The following is an 11,097-nucleotide window of genomic DNA, read 5'->3' on the forward strand; positions in this document are numbered from 1 at the left end:
AGAAGATGAACCTAGGAGATCTGAATTCCATTAATTTTCTGGCTATTGTGATGGTACAAATAGGCAGAATTTTCTACAACAGGGAACACACTTGACAGAAGGGTCAAATCTACTGGGATATGTGGGACTGATTAAGATGATATCGTAAATGCTGTTTACCTAAGTCCTGGTTGAAAAAAAATGGATAGAAATGGACACTTGTTACCACTTGAAACATTAACTTTAAAGGGTCCCACAAAGTGCTGCTGTTCCTGAGTAGTATAAAATAAAGACTTACTGTTATAAAGAGTTTGGGATTTATTTCAGTGAAGCATTTTACATCTGCAGAAATCCACCATTTTCTCATGGGAAAGATTATTTTTCTTTTTAACAATTAGGTTAAATTTAAAATTACAATATTGCAGTTCAGAATTTTCATTGAAAACTTTCTATTTAGAATTACGTGATATAAGACTACAGGAGCATAACCAGAACTATAAAAAATGTGCAGGGTAGAAATCTGGTTTTTACGCAGAGACACTACTAGCAGAACTCCTAAACAGGAGCTCTCAACTTCAACATTTATTTTCATTTAAAGACAAATCACTTGTTTACAGTATTTTTAATGACGGTAAGTATGCACTAAGTGTAAGCAAAACAAAAATACTGAAATGCTTACTTACAACATATGTATTTGGATATCCAGGACGGAAACGTCATCCAGCCATGTGCTGATCCTCTGAATTCTGAAGCACAAACTGCTATTGTCTTCTGGTACAACTACTCAGTCATTACCTAAGTAACACTTCCTGACAGGTTTATCATCAGAGGCAGCGCCTCAATGGTCCATGGGCATTCTTGGCCTCCCAGGAGAAAATGGTAGCTTGTGATCTTTGCATGGATGCTTGACCGTAGAGTTGCTGGGGCTGGTGACTTCACCTTGGAGTGGCAGCATAAAATTCAAGCTGGCAGAGTGCAACTGAATATATTTGATAACAAATCATTTAGATTGTTCTTAAGAATTTTTATGCAAATGAAATTCCATCAAGATTTAGTGAATCATCTAAATGTAAAAAAACCCTAATGTTTTTCAATCTGGAGTGGCAAGCCTCAGCATGTTGTGAACAGTTTTGAGAGCTGTGAACCATCCCTCTGTCAATAAAACGTGAAGGGTGGGAATGCAAACACTTTTCTATATTTGCTGCTACCATAATTCATTCATTCACAAGCACAATGCTAGACCAGTCACAAGTCTGTGCTACCTTTTTCTACAATATAACTAGACAAAGAATGGTTCCATTCCACCTGCCTGCTGCAAAGTGGGATGAGAAGAAAGGGGAAACATAGGGAGAGGTACAAAATACTCTTTTCCTTTTGTTTCCTTGCTATGGACACAGATAAAATATTTGAAGCAAATGGGAACCTTTCTGACTGCAACTTTAAAAACTGCTGATCATATGCACAGTAGGATAAACAGTTGCCTGATTATGTACAGTATACATTGCAAGGCTTTTTATTCAAAGGAATTAGATTAATATTATGAAATATCTACTACTCAAATACAGATTATAATGTGTCGTATATGCATTATGCATATTAGTGACATCAGTGAAATACAGAAATCTGAACATAAGTGTTTATTCATTCAAATCCAGAAAAAAAATAAGTAACTTTATTAGTAATTACAAGGACACCACATGACAAAACAAAAGTCTTTCACTTATATATTAAGTGATAGAAGAGCACTGTCTAAGCATATATATTTAGTATTTTTGAATACACAGTTTATAAGCAAGCAATAATAAAGGATAATATGTTCTGATTTTTACACAGTAGCATGCCCAATTGATCTGGAAGATGCATTTCATTTGTCACTGAAGATTATGAAAATGTGCTGTACAACTTTATACTAAAAAATCATTTTTGCGCTATACTTTTGAATTTAACAAAAATTATGCCTTTCTAGTGAAATCCCAATAAGCAGGTAAAATATCCCATATGTGTGGAATTAATCCATAACTTTAAAGCAATTTTAATGTACTTAAACTGTAGTTTCATAGGTGTAAGTCAATTTTTCTGTCTAGTTCTATAGCCTTCTCTAGCACCAGTACCAATAACTAAATACGAATTGCTTTCCAACAAACAAAGTAAGTGTGGTATAGAAAACATTGTGCCGTAATCAACCAGAGACCTTCTAAAAGGTCTTTCACTTTCTTCCTATACTAATTAATAAAGAGAGAAGTGTATCACCTTTCAGTATATGGGGAATGGTAGGGTTTCCTAAACAGAAATTGAAAAGTCTTGTAGAAAAGGGGTATATCTATGAATGAAACTTCATCTCTCTACAAAAATATTTGATTAGGAATTGAAATTTCATGTGCAGTTGAAATAATTCAGTTCTGGTCAAAAAACTTCCTGTAAAGACTAAGAAAGCAGACAATTTGCAGGATTGGTAGGGTAACAGTTTACCTTCAATTTTAGGTTTAAGGGAGTGAAAGAATTAATTAAAATAACTAAATGCAAATTAAATTTCATGTCTTTGACTTTTATCTATCTCTGGCCTTCTTAAAGATTTTTTTTCTTCTGGTGTTCTCTTTTTGACTTTCAATGCATCATTTGTAATCACACGAGGTGTCCTGAGAGACCTTTGCACCTACACGGACGTCATTCTACGTCTTCATCCACAGTAGCCAAATATGTAACTCTTGCAGTCCATCTTTTCCAATAATATTAATCAAACTCTGTAGACAGTAAAAAATAAACCACATCAATTTCAGATTAGCTTTTACTCCTATTAAATTGTAAAGTACATATTCTCTACAAGATATATTTGGAAATCCCCTCTAACTTCTCCCAGTATTTTGATTTTATTATTCTGGCCATCAAATGTCAACTTGAATTCATCCACTACATCTTTCTTTTATGTTGATACTAGAGCTAGTTTGGACCTAGTGAACTATAAAAAATCATAGCAAATTCCCGTTGCAGCGTACTCTAAACGGGCTATAAATCCCCCACAAAAAAATGTTTCCTCTGCGAGTCCTTGAGTTTCAGAGTTATTTCTAATAGAGTCTTATTGCATTTCCAGGGAAGCTGAGAAGCTTTTTCTAGCTTCTCTACCTCTAATGATCTGTAAATAAGATAATATTTACTGCATTCTTAATGTGGAAAGCTTGATTTTTTATATTTTTCAGTAATTTTTTAAAATGCGGTTGTATATCCTTGTATTTTCATGTGGACAACTATTTCTGAGGTCAATGAGTTAGATTTTAAATTGATGGTCTTTGCTATAAAACATTGATTAGCTTCTCTTTCTTCTTGCATTATTCTGTGTTTGTAGCCATGGCTCTACCCATAGGGCCTTGAGTGATATTGTGAGACATTTTTCAACATTCTCCACATCCCAGACTAGGATTTTTTAGATCTACAACAGAAAATTTGGGTTTTCTAGGCTTTCCTTTAAACAGAAATTTCTCTTTTCTGCAATCTAATATGCAGGAATAAACCTCCAAGTTATTTTGTTGTTTGGGGTTTTTTCCCCTAGTTTTTGCTAATAACAACCCAAGTTCTGCTATCCTTTCTCATACTGAACATGGATTCACTGTATATAGGTGTCTTGCACTGAGTCATGGATCTTTCTACTTCTGACATATGGACAGTTAGCAAAATCTTCCCAGAAGGAAATTAGGCTATATAATACATCAAAACTCTCATAGCAGGAAACATTGGAAGAAAAGATTATTTTATATAGTTGGATTTAGTTTTAAATTGTAATGAGAGTTTAAGATGTAAAAAGGGACTTGAATTAATTGGAATGAAGTGTGTAAAAGAAACTCTGATGATTTGATTACTAAAGAAAGGATTTGCAACTATAGGAATCATGCAATATGCTGCAGAAGGAAGATAAACAAAATCCTGTGCTAACCTCACATGCACTTCCTTTCAATGAGTTTACAGAGCATCACTTCAAAATGTGTCATTTTGGTTTACAACAAATTACTAATGGATTGCAAATTTGAGGAAGCAGTAAATATTTATTTTATATTATGTAAAAGGATATTTAGCAGATGGGACTTTATGGAGAGATAAGGATGTAGGTAGTCCTATCCAAAGAAATAAGAAAACCAACCACGAATTAATTGATGGGTTGCCAGATGACAAGTTTGACTGAAAACATTCTCATAGAAACCAAAAACATTTAACTTTTCATTATATTCAAATCACTAATCTACAACATTCATGACTGCATTAAAAAAGTAATTGGTATCTGCAGACAGATAGGGAATACCAAACTTATGAGCAAACTAGGAGATACTGAGATAAGAATCATAGAATCATAGAATCAACTGAGTTGGAAAAGACCTCTGAGATCATCAAGTCCAACTCTTGATCTAATACTGCCGTGGTTACTAGACCATGGCACTAAGTGCCACATCCAGTCTCATCTTAAAAACCTCCAGGGACAGTGAATCCACCACCTCCCTGGGCAGCCCATTCCAATGCCTGATTACTCTCTCTGTAAAAAATTTCTTCCTAATATCCAACCTAAACCTCCCCTGACAGAGCTTAAGACCGTGCCCTCTTGTCTTACTGAGAGCTGCCTGGGAGAACCAATCCTCACCTGGCTACGACCTCCTTTCAGGGAGTTGTAGAGAGTGATGAGGTCACCTCTGAGCCTCCTCTTCTCCAGGCTGAACAACCCCAGCTCCCTCAGCCTCTCCTCATAGGACTTGTGCTCGAGTCTCTTCACCAGCCTTGTTGCTCTTCTCTGGACCTGCTCCAGCACCTCAATATCCTTCCTGAACAGAGGGAACCAGAGCTGGACACAGTACTCAAAGTGTGGCCTCACCAGTGCTCAGTACAGGGGAAGAATCACTTCCCTGGACTTGTTGACCACACTGTTCCTGATCCAGGCCAGGATGCCATTGGCCTTCCTGGCCCCCTGGGCACACTGCTGGCTTGTGTTCAGCTTCCTGTCAATCCAAACTCCCAGGTCCCTTTCTGCCTGGCTGCTCTCCAGCCACTCTGTCCCCAGCCTGTAGCTCTGCACGGGGTTGTTGTGGCCAAAGTGTAGGACCCGGCATTTGGCCTTGTTGAACCTCATCCCGTTGGAATCAGACCATCTCTCCAGTTTGTCCAGGTCCCTGTGAAGAGCCCTCCTGCCTTCCAGCAGATCAACACTCCCCCCCAACTTGGTGTCATCTACCAGTTTGCTTATGGTACACTCAATCCCCTCATCCAGATCATCAGTAAAGATATTAAACAGAACTGGGCCCAGCACTGATCCCTGGGGACACCACTAGTGACCGGCTGCCAGCTGGATGTAGCACCGTCCACCACCACTCTCTGGGCTCGGCCCTCCGGCCAGTTCCTAACCCAGCACAGAGTGCCCCTGTCCAAGCCATGGACTGCCAGCTTTTTCAGGAGAATGCTGTGGGAGATGGTGTCAGAGGCTTTGCTGAAGTGCAGATAGACCACGTCCACAGCCCTCTCCTCATCCATCAGGCAAGTCACTTGATCATAAATTGAGATCAGGTTGATCAGACAAGACTTGCCCTTCCTAAACCTGTGCTGGCTGGGTCTGATCCCTTGTCCATCCTGTAGGTGTTGCATGATTGCACTTAGGATGATCTGCTCCAGAACTTTGCCAGGCACTGAGGTCAGGCTGACAGGTCTGTAGTTTCCTGTGTCCTCCTTGCAGCCCTTTTTGTGGATCAGTGTAACATTCACCAACTCCCAGTTATCTGGGACCTCCCCAGTGAGCCAGAACTGTTGATGGAGAGCGGCTTGGTGAGCTCTTCTGCCAGCTCCCTCATCACCCTTGGGTGGATTCCATCTGGTCCCATAGACTTGTGAGGATCCAAGTGGCTCAGCATGTTGCTAACTGTTTCCTCCTGGATTACAGGGGAGATAGTCAGCTTCCTGTCTCTGCCTACCAGCTCTGGGGGCCACTTGTCCTGAGGATAACCTGTCTTACTATTGAAAACTGAGATAAAGAAGGTGATAAGTACCTCAGCCTTTTCCTCATCTTTGGTAACTATGTTCCCCTCCATGTCCAATAAACAATGGAGGTTTTCCTTGCCCCTCCTTTTGCTATTGATGTATTTGTAGAAGCATTTCTCATTATCCCTAACAGAATTGGCTAGATTGAGTTCAAATTGTGCCTTTGTCTCTCTAATTTTATTTCTACATGACCTAACTATATTCCTAAACTCTTCCTCAGTAGCCAGCCCTTTTTTCCATAGTCGGTAAGCTTTCGTTTTTCCCTTAATTTCCTGCAAAATCTTCCTGTTCAGCCAGGTTGGTTGTCTTCCCCGCCTGCTCGCCTTTCAGTACTCTGGGACAGCCTGCTCCTGTGCATTCAAGATTTCCTTCTTGAAGCATGTCCATCCCTGCTGGACCCCTTTGTTTTCAAGGGCTGTTTCCCAAGGTACCCTCTACCAGTCTTCTTAGTAGTCCAAAATCTACCCTCTGGAAGTCCAGGGTAGAAGTTTTATTGATGGCCCTCTTTGTGCCCCTGAGTATTGAAAACTATAATTTCATGCTCACTGTGTCCCAGACAACCTCCAACCACCACTTCTTCCACCAGCCCATCTCTGTTTGTGAACAGCAGGTCTAGTGGGGCCCCACCTCTGGTAGGCTCATTTACCAGCTGGAGCAGGAAATTATCCTCTATACACTTTAGGAATCTCCTAAGGCTGCCTCTTCTCAGCTGTGTTGAGTTTCCAGTAGATATCAGGCAGGTTAAAGTCACCCACAAGGACAAGGGCTGGCAATTTTGAGACATCTGCCAGCTGACTGTAGAAAGACTCATCACCCTCATCATCCTGATTGGGTGGTCTGTAACAGACTCCCATCAGGATGTCAGCCTTGTTGGCGTTCCCCATGTTTCTGATCCACAAGCAGTCAATCTTATTGTTACTGACTTCAAGTTCTCAGAGTCAAGAGAGTCTCTAACATATAGAGCCGTGATCTCACTTTTCTGAGTGGTAAGGTGATTCTTCTGATCAGGACTGACAGTTACCAATGCAGTTTGCATCAGACTTTGCTGTATAGGTAGAAAAAAAGAGGGATAGAGATGTACTAGATTTGTTTCCCAAACAAAGCCCAAGAAAAACTTTCCCAAAAAGGCTATTTGAATTCATGGATAACTATGTCTCTATCAAGGGACCCATGTAAACCCTAATTCTATACCCCTAAACATACAATCTCCATGAGGGTGATTCTGTGATTCTGTGATTCTGAGCTGGCCAAAGCTGAGCCCATCAATGATACTGTTGGTACTTCAGTGATAACATATTTAAGAAAGAGTAGAATTACTGTGCAGCTGCTGTGAGAGAGAGGAGTGAGAAAATGCAAGACAAACAACCCTGCAGGCATCAAGGTCAGTGAAGAAGGAGTGGGAGGAGATACTCCAGGTGCCAGAGTAGAGATTCCCCTGCAGTCCATGGAGGAAACTATGGTGATGCATGTTGTATCCCTGTGGCCCATGGAAGACAACAGTGTAGCAGACATCCACACTGCAGCCCATGGATGACCCTATGCTGCAGGTGGATAGACCATGAAGGAAACAGCAGCTCATGGAGAGGAACCAACACAAAAGTGGGAAAACAAATGTGAAAACTTTTTAAAATAGAGAAATTCTGTTGGATCACGGGATAAAGTCAAAGCAAGCTAGTTTAAAGGTGGGGTGATAACACCTCATCTTTCAGAGGAGTTGCCAAGAAGGAAGACGCTCAAAAGATATGGTTAAAAATCTGAGTGGACATTTGCACATGCCAGGAGGAGCAGCCCACAACAATAAAGATAGTAGTAAGTGAATTTACTTTTAACACTGAAGCTCTGAGAAAATATGAATTTAAGTTATAAGGAATACTGAAGGAATTAGTTTAAAGTTTAATGCCTCAATAGTTCTGGTACCTCCCTTTTCAGTCTTTTGACTTGCATGAAAAACATGGATCTGGAAACAAATAGGATTACTCTACATAATGCTGCAGTTCAAAAATTTGAATGGTCTAGGTTAAGACAGTCATACAAGTTCTGGAAAGTCACCAATATAGAGAGACAGGCAACTCTTGAATGAAACTAAGTCCCTCTGCATTGACTGGGTGTAGGATGTGATTAGTTGCCTTCTGTACTTGCCAACTACAAATGGCAAGTAACTATATAAGGTTTGATACCTTCTCATTAAACAAATTTATTTAGGTGAGGTGAATCCTAGACTGAAAGGCAGTATTTTGGGATTACTGAAACTTGGAAAATTTAAAAAAAGTAATGGTTCCTCTTGAGTGACTCAAAGTACTTTGTGACTAAGAGTTCAGTGAGCAATGAATACATTACCTGAACTATAAATTATTAAATATTATCATAACAATAGTAATTTTTTCTCAATTTTCTTCTGGTTGTATTTTTTGCACATGGTTCTCCTTGTCTCTTTCTTCTCGTTACTGAAAAATGTATTTGAATGCAGGCAAGCTTCTTCTCTCTTCCACTGTTTCAAAATTAATTTGAGAGAAACTCCCTACATCAGAATGGGAAAAATTACTTGAAGTATCAGACAGAAAGGGAGGAGAGTCCTGGCATGGGTCCATCTCATAATTAAATAATGATCGTGCTAAAATAGAACATAACTTGAATATCAGAGGTGCAGACACATTTTACATATTTGCTTATCACATTTTACAGATGCCTATTATCAGCCCTAACAGACACACTAAATCTTTCTTTCACATACTCCTCAGTTTTAAAGAATACAGAATTACTAAACTGAGTAATTAATCTGAGTATGGACTCAGACTGCTACTATTCTATGAAATTTTGGATCATTAAACATTAATTAGATTAAAAAAACTGCTTTCTAATTTTCATAGAGTGAATCAGATGTCATAGTGGTTTATATTTGACAGAAATTCTAAAGAACTAAGCTAGTATGCATGTGGAAAAATTACTGCATCTGAAGTGCACATATGCAGTAGGTACCTAAAAGTTCCTGAAATTGAATCTTCCTCATCTGCTTTTTTTCTTTAAACTCTTAAGAATGTTTATGGAACTAAACCTTTTTTATCTTTAAAGTTCTTTTTCCTAGAAGTTGGTTCATAGGAAGACCACTGTCCCCTATTTATAACTAGTCTCTGGTGTACCAAAATCTAAATTAGCAAGTTCCAGCTCAATGGAAAGAAAATGTAGGAGCAAAATACCTTAATTGTTAGATAGTCTTTATGTAAAAATGTCAGCAAGTCACACTTCATGTTTCTTTCCGGATTGCTGCCTTTTCCTTGGGGAGATGTGAAACAGGACATCCACTTAAACAGATGGTTGTTGCCTCTGAATTATTTAACAGCTAAATCAATGAGAAGCTTCTGCTGCCATGAGGAGAAAGAGTGTGCTGGAAGCATTCCTTCTCCTCCTCCTTCTGTTAGAAGTGGCCAGGAACAGAGTCTGCTATTGGCAGCATCAAAGCCTGCAGGGGTGGAGGATGCAAAAGTGAAACCTGGATTCTAGAGCTACCAAAGGAGAGCTGCTCTTACATGAGAAATATGTTTATCCTCTTCAAATAATATTGAGTCCAGTTTGGTGCACATCTATAGTTACTACACAGGGTTAATGGGATAATGGGACTGAAGGATTAAAATAAAAAAAAAAGAAAAAGAGAGAGAGAGAGAAAAGAAAAACATCAAAACCAAAAAACCACCACAGACAAAAAATCTAAGTAGCCTGTACTGTATAGCCTTGTAGCTTTGTAATCTACATAAGATATACTCAGGTCTCATTTTTAAAATACTGTGAGACCACAGACTAATGCCTTTGAAGTATGAACTCTGCACTGGGATACAGGTAGAGAGTTTACAGACAGTGTCTCAGGAGAAACACTGTAAGGCCAAATTTCTCAGTGCAGTCCCTTTTACTTTGAGATATAAGTGTATAATCCATTGCAAAGCCTAAGTATCGTCCTACTGTCACAAGAAGGAACACTCCTTGCTGACAGTGCCATCAGATTTATAAAAGCTTGGTATTTCCTTGGCAAATGGAATCTTCATGCAAACTTCATGCACAGCAGGTGCGGTGTCCCTCAACCCCAGATTTCCAGCCTTCTAAATTTGAAAATAAACAAGAAGCCTTGATTGAAAAGGCTCAGTGACACAGGAGCTTCTCCTCAGTCTTAAAAATGTGTTTTATTAGTGGAAGCCATGACTTAGAGCCAATAGTGATGATCACAGCAGTGAAATAAAAAATACCTCTTTAGGATGAGATCCAGTCTATCACAGCTGGCCAGCTGCGTCCCGGCGGGGCGGAGCCGCGGGATAAGGCGCTGTCCGTGGTGCTGAAGAGCTTCGGCCCTCCCAACCCCGGGCCGTCCCACCGCCGGCTCCCGGGAACCCCAAAATCAGGTTCCCCGCACACGCCCTTCCTTAGCGGTGAGCAATTTACACCGGAGGGCCAGCGTCCGGAATGGACTGTAGAGTCTGAGGCAAGCGGGTTAGTTTTGCTTAGCTTGTAATCAATCCTCATTTCTGTCTTCCCTTTAAGCAAACCACCCGAGCATCCGTCGGCTGTTGGACTGACTGCTGAGCCAAGCAATCTGTGCACAGCGGCATATACTTAATAGGCCACAGGGGAAATAAAAAAAAAAAAAAAAAAAAAAAAAAAAAAAAAATAAAGAATAACTGCACTTCTACCACCTGGGGGGGGAACCAAAAATTATGTAGTTTTTTTGTGCTGCTGAATGCAAAACAGCCTGGACAGAAACCTGACAAAGAGATAAATTATGACCAGTTCAGCAGTATCGTGCCTCTGAAAAAGTAAAAATGCATTTTAATATAAAGAACTAGCACTCTATGTATTAATGTTCATTAATAAGATCACCTTTAAATGTTTGATAGTTAAAATAATTTCGTAGTCTTTCAGTACCACTAGGTCTAGGGTAGGCACTCCTGTGCACACATATGAAAAATTCAGCCTATATTGTTATATTATCATACAGATAAAAACAATGAATTGTTGTGCAAAACTAATCTTCTGAATCAATCATGTATGGTATAACTTTCTAGTTAGTGCCCAAATAAAATGAAACAGAGGTCAAAACTTTTACCTGGCTAGACAGTGGCAACTTTTCCTTGT

The 11,097-nt window shown here is 39.5% G+C and overlaps 1 long non-coding RNA gene across 1 annotated transcript; it reads right to left on the reverse strand.

Annotated features, from left to right (window-relative positions):
* Positions 1 to 279: 279 nt before the first annotated feature.
* Positions 280 to 10,514, reverse strand: LOC120323336. Its single transcript, XR_005563676.1, has 3 exons — positions 10,215 to 10,514; positions 9,177 to 9,439; positions 280 to 2,720 (listed from the first exon to the last, which is right to left on the reverse strand). It is a non-coding gene; the product is annotated as an uncharacterized LOC120323336 (long non-coding RNA).
* Between the last annotated feature and the right edge of the window lie 583 nt (positions 10,515 to 11,097).

This window comes from Pipra filicauda, unplaced genomic scaffold (assembly GCF_003945595.2).
Source record: "Pipra filicauda isolate LSUMZ 115617 unplaced genomic scaffold, ASM394559v2 scaffold237_size1200389_pilon, whole genome shotgun sequence".
Lineage (NCBI taxonomy): Eukaryota > Metazoa > Chordata > Aves > Passeriformes > Pipridae > Pipra > Pipra filicauda.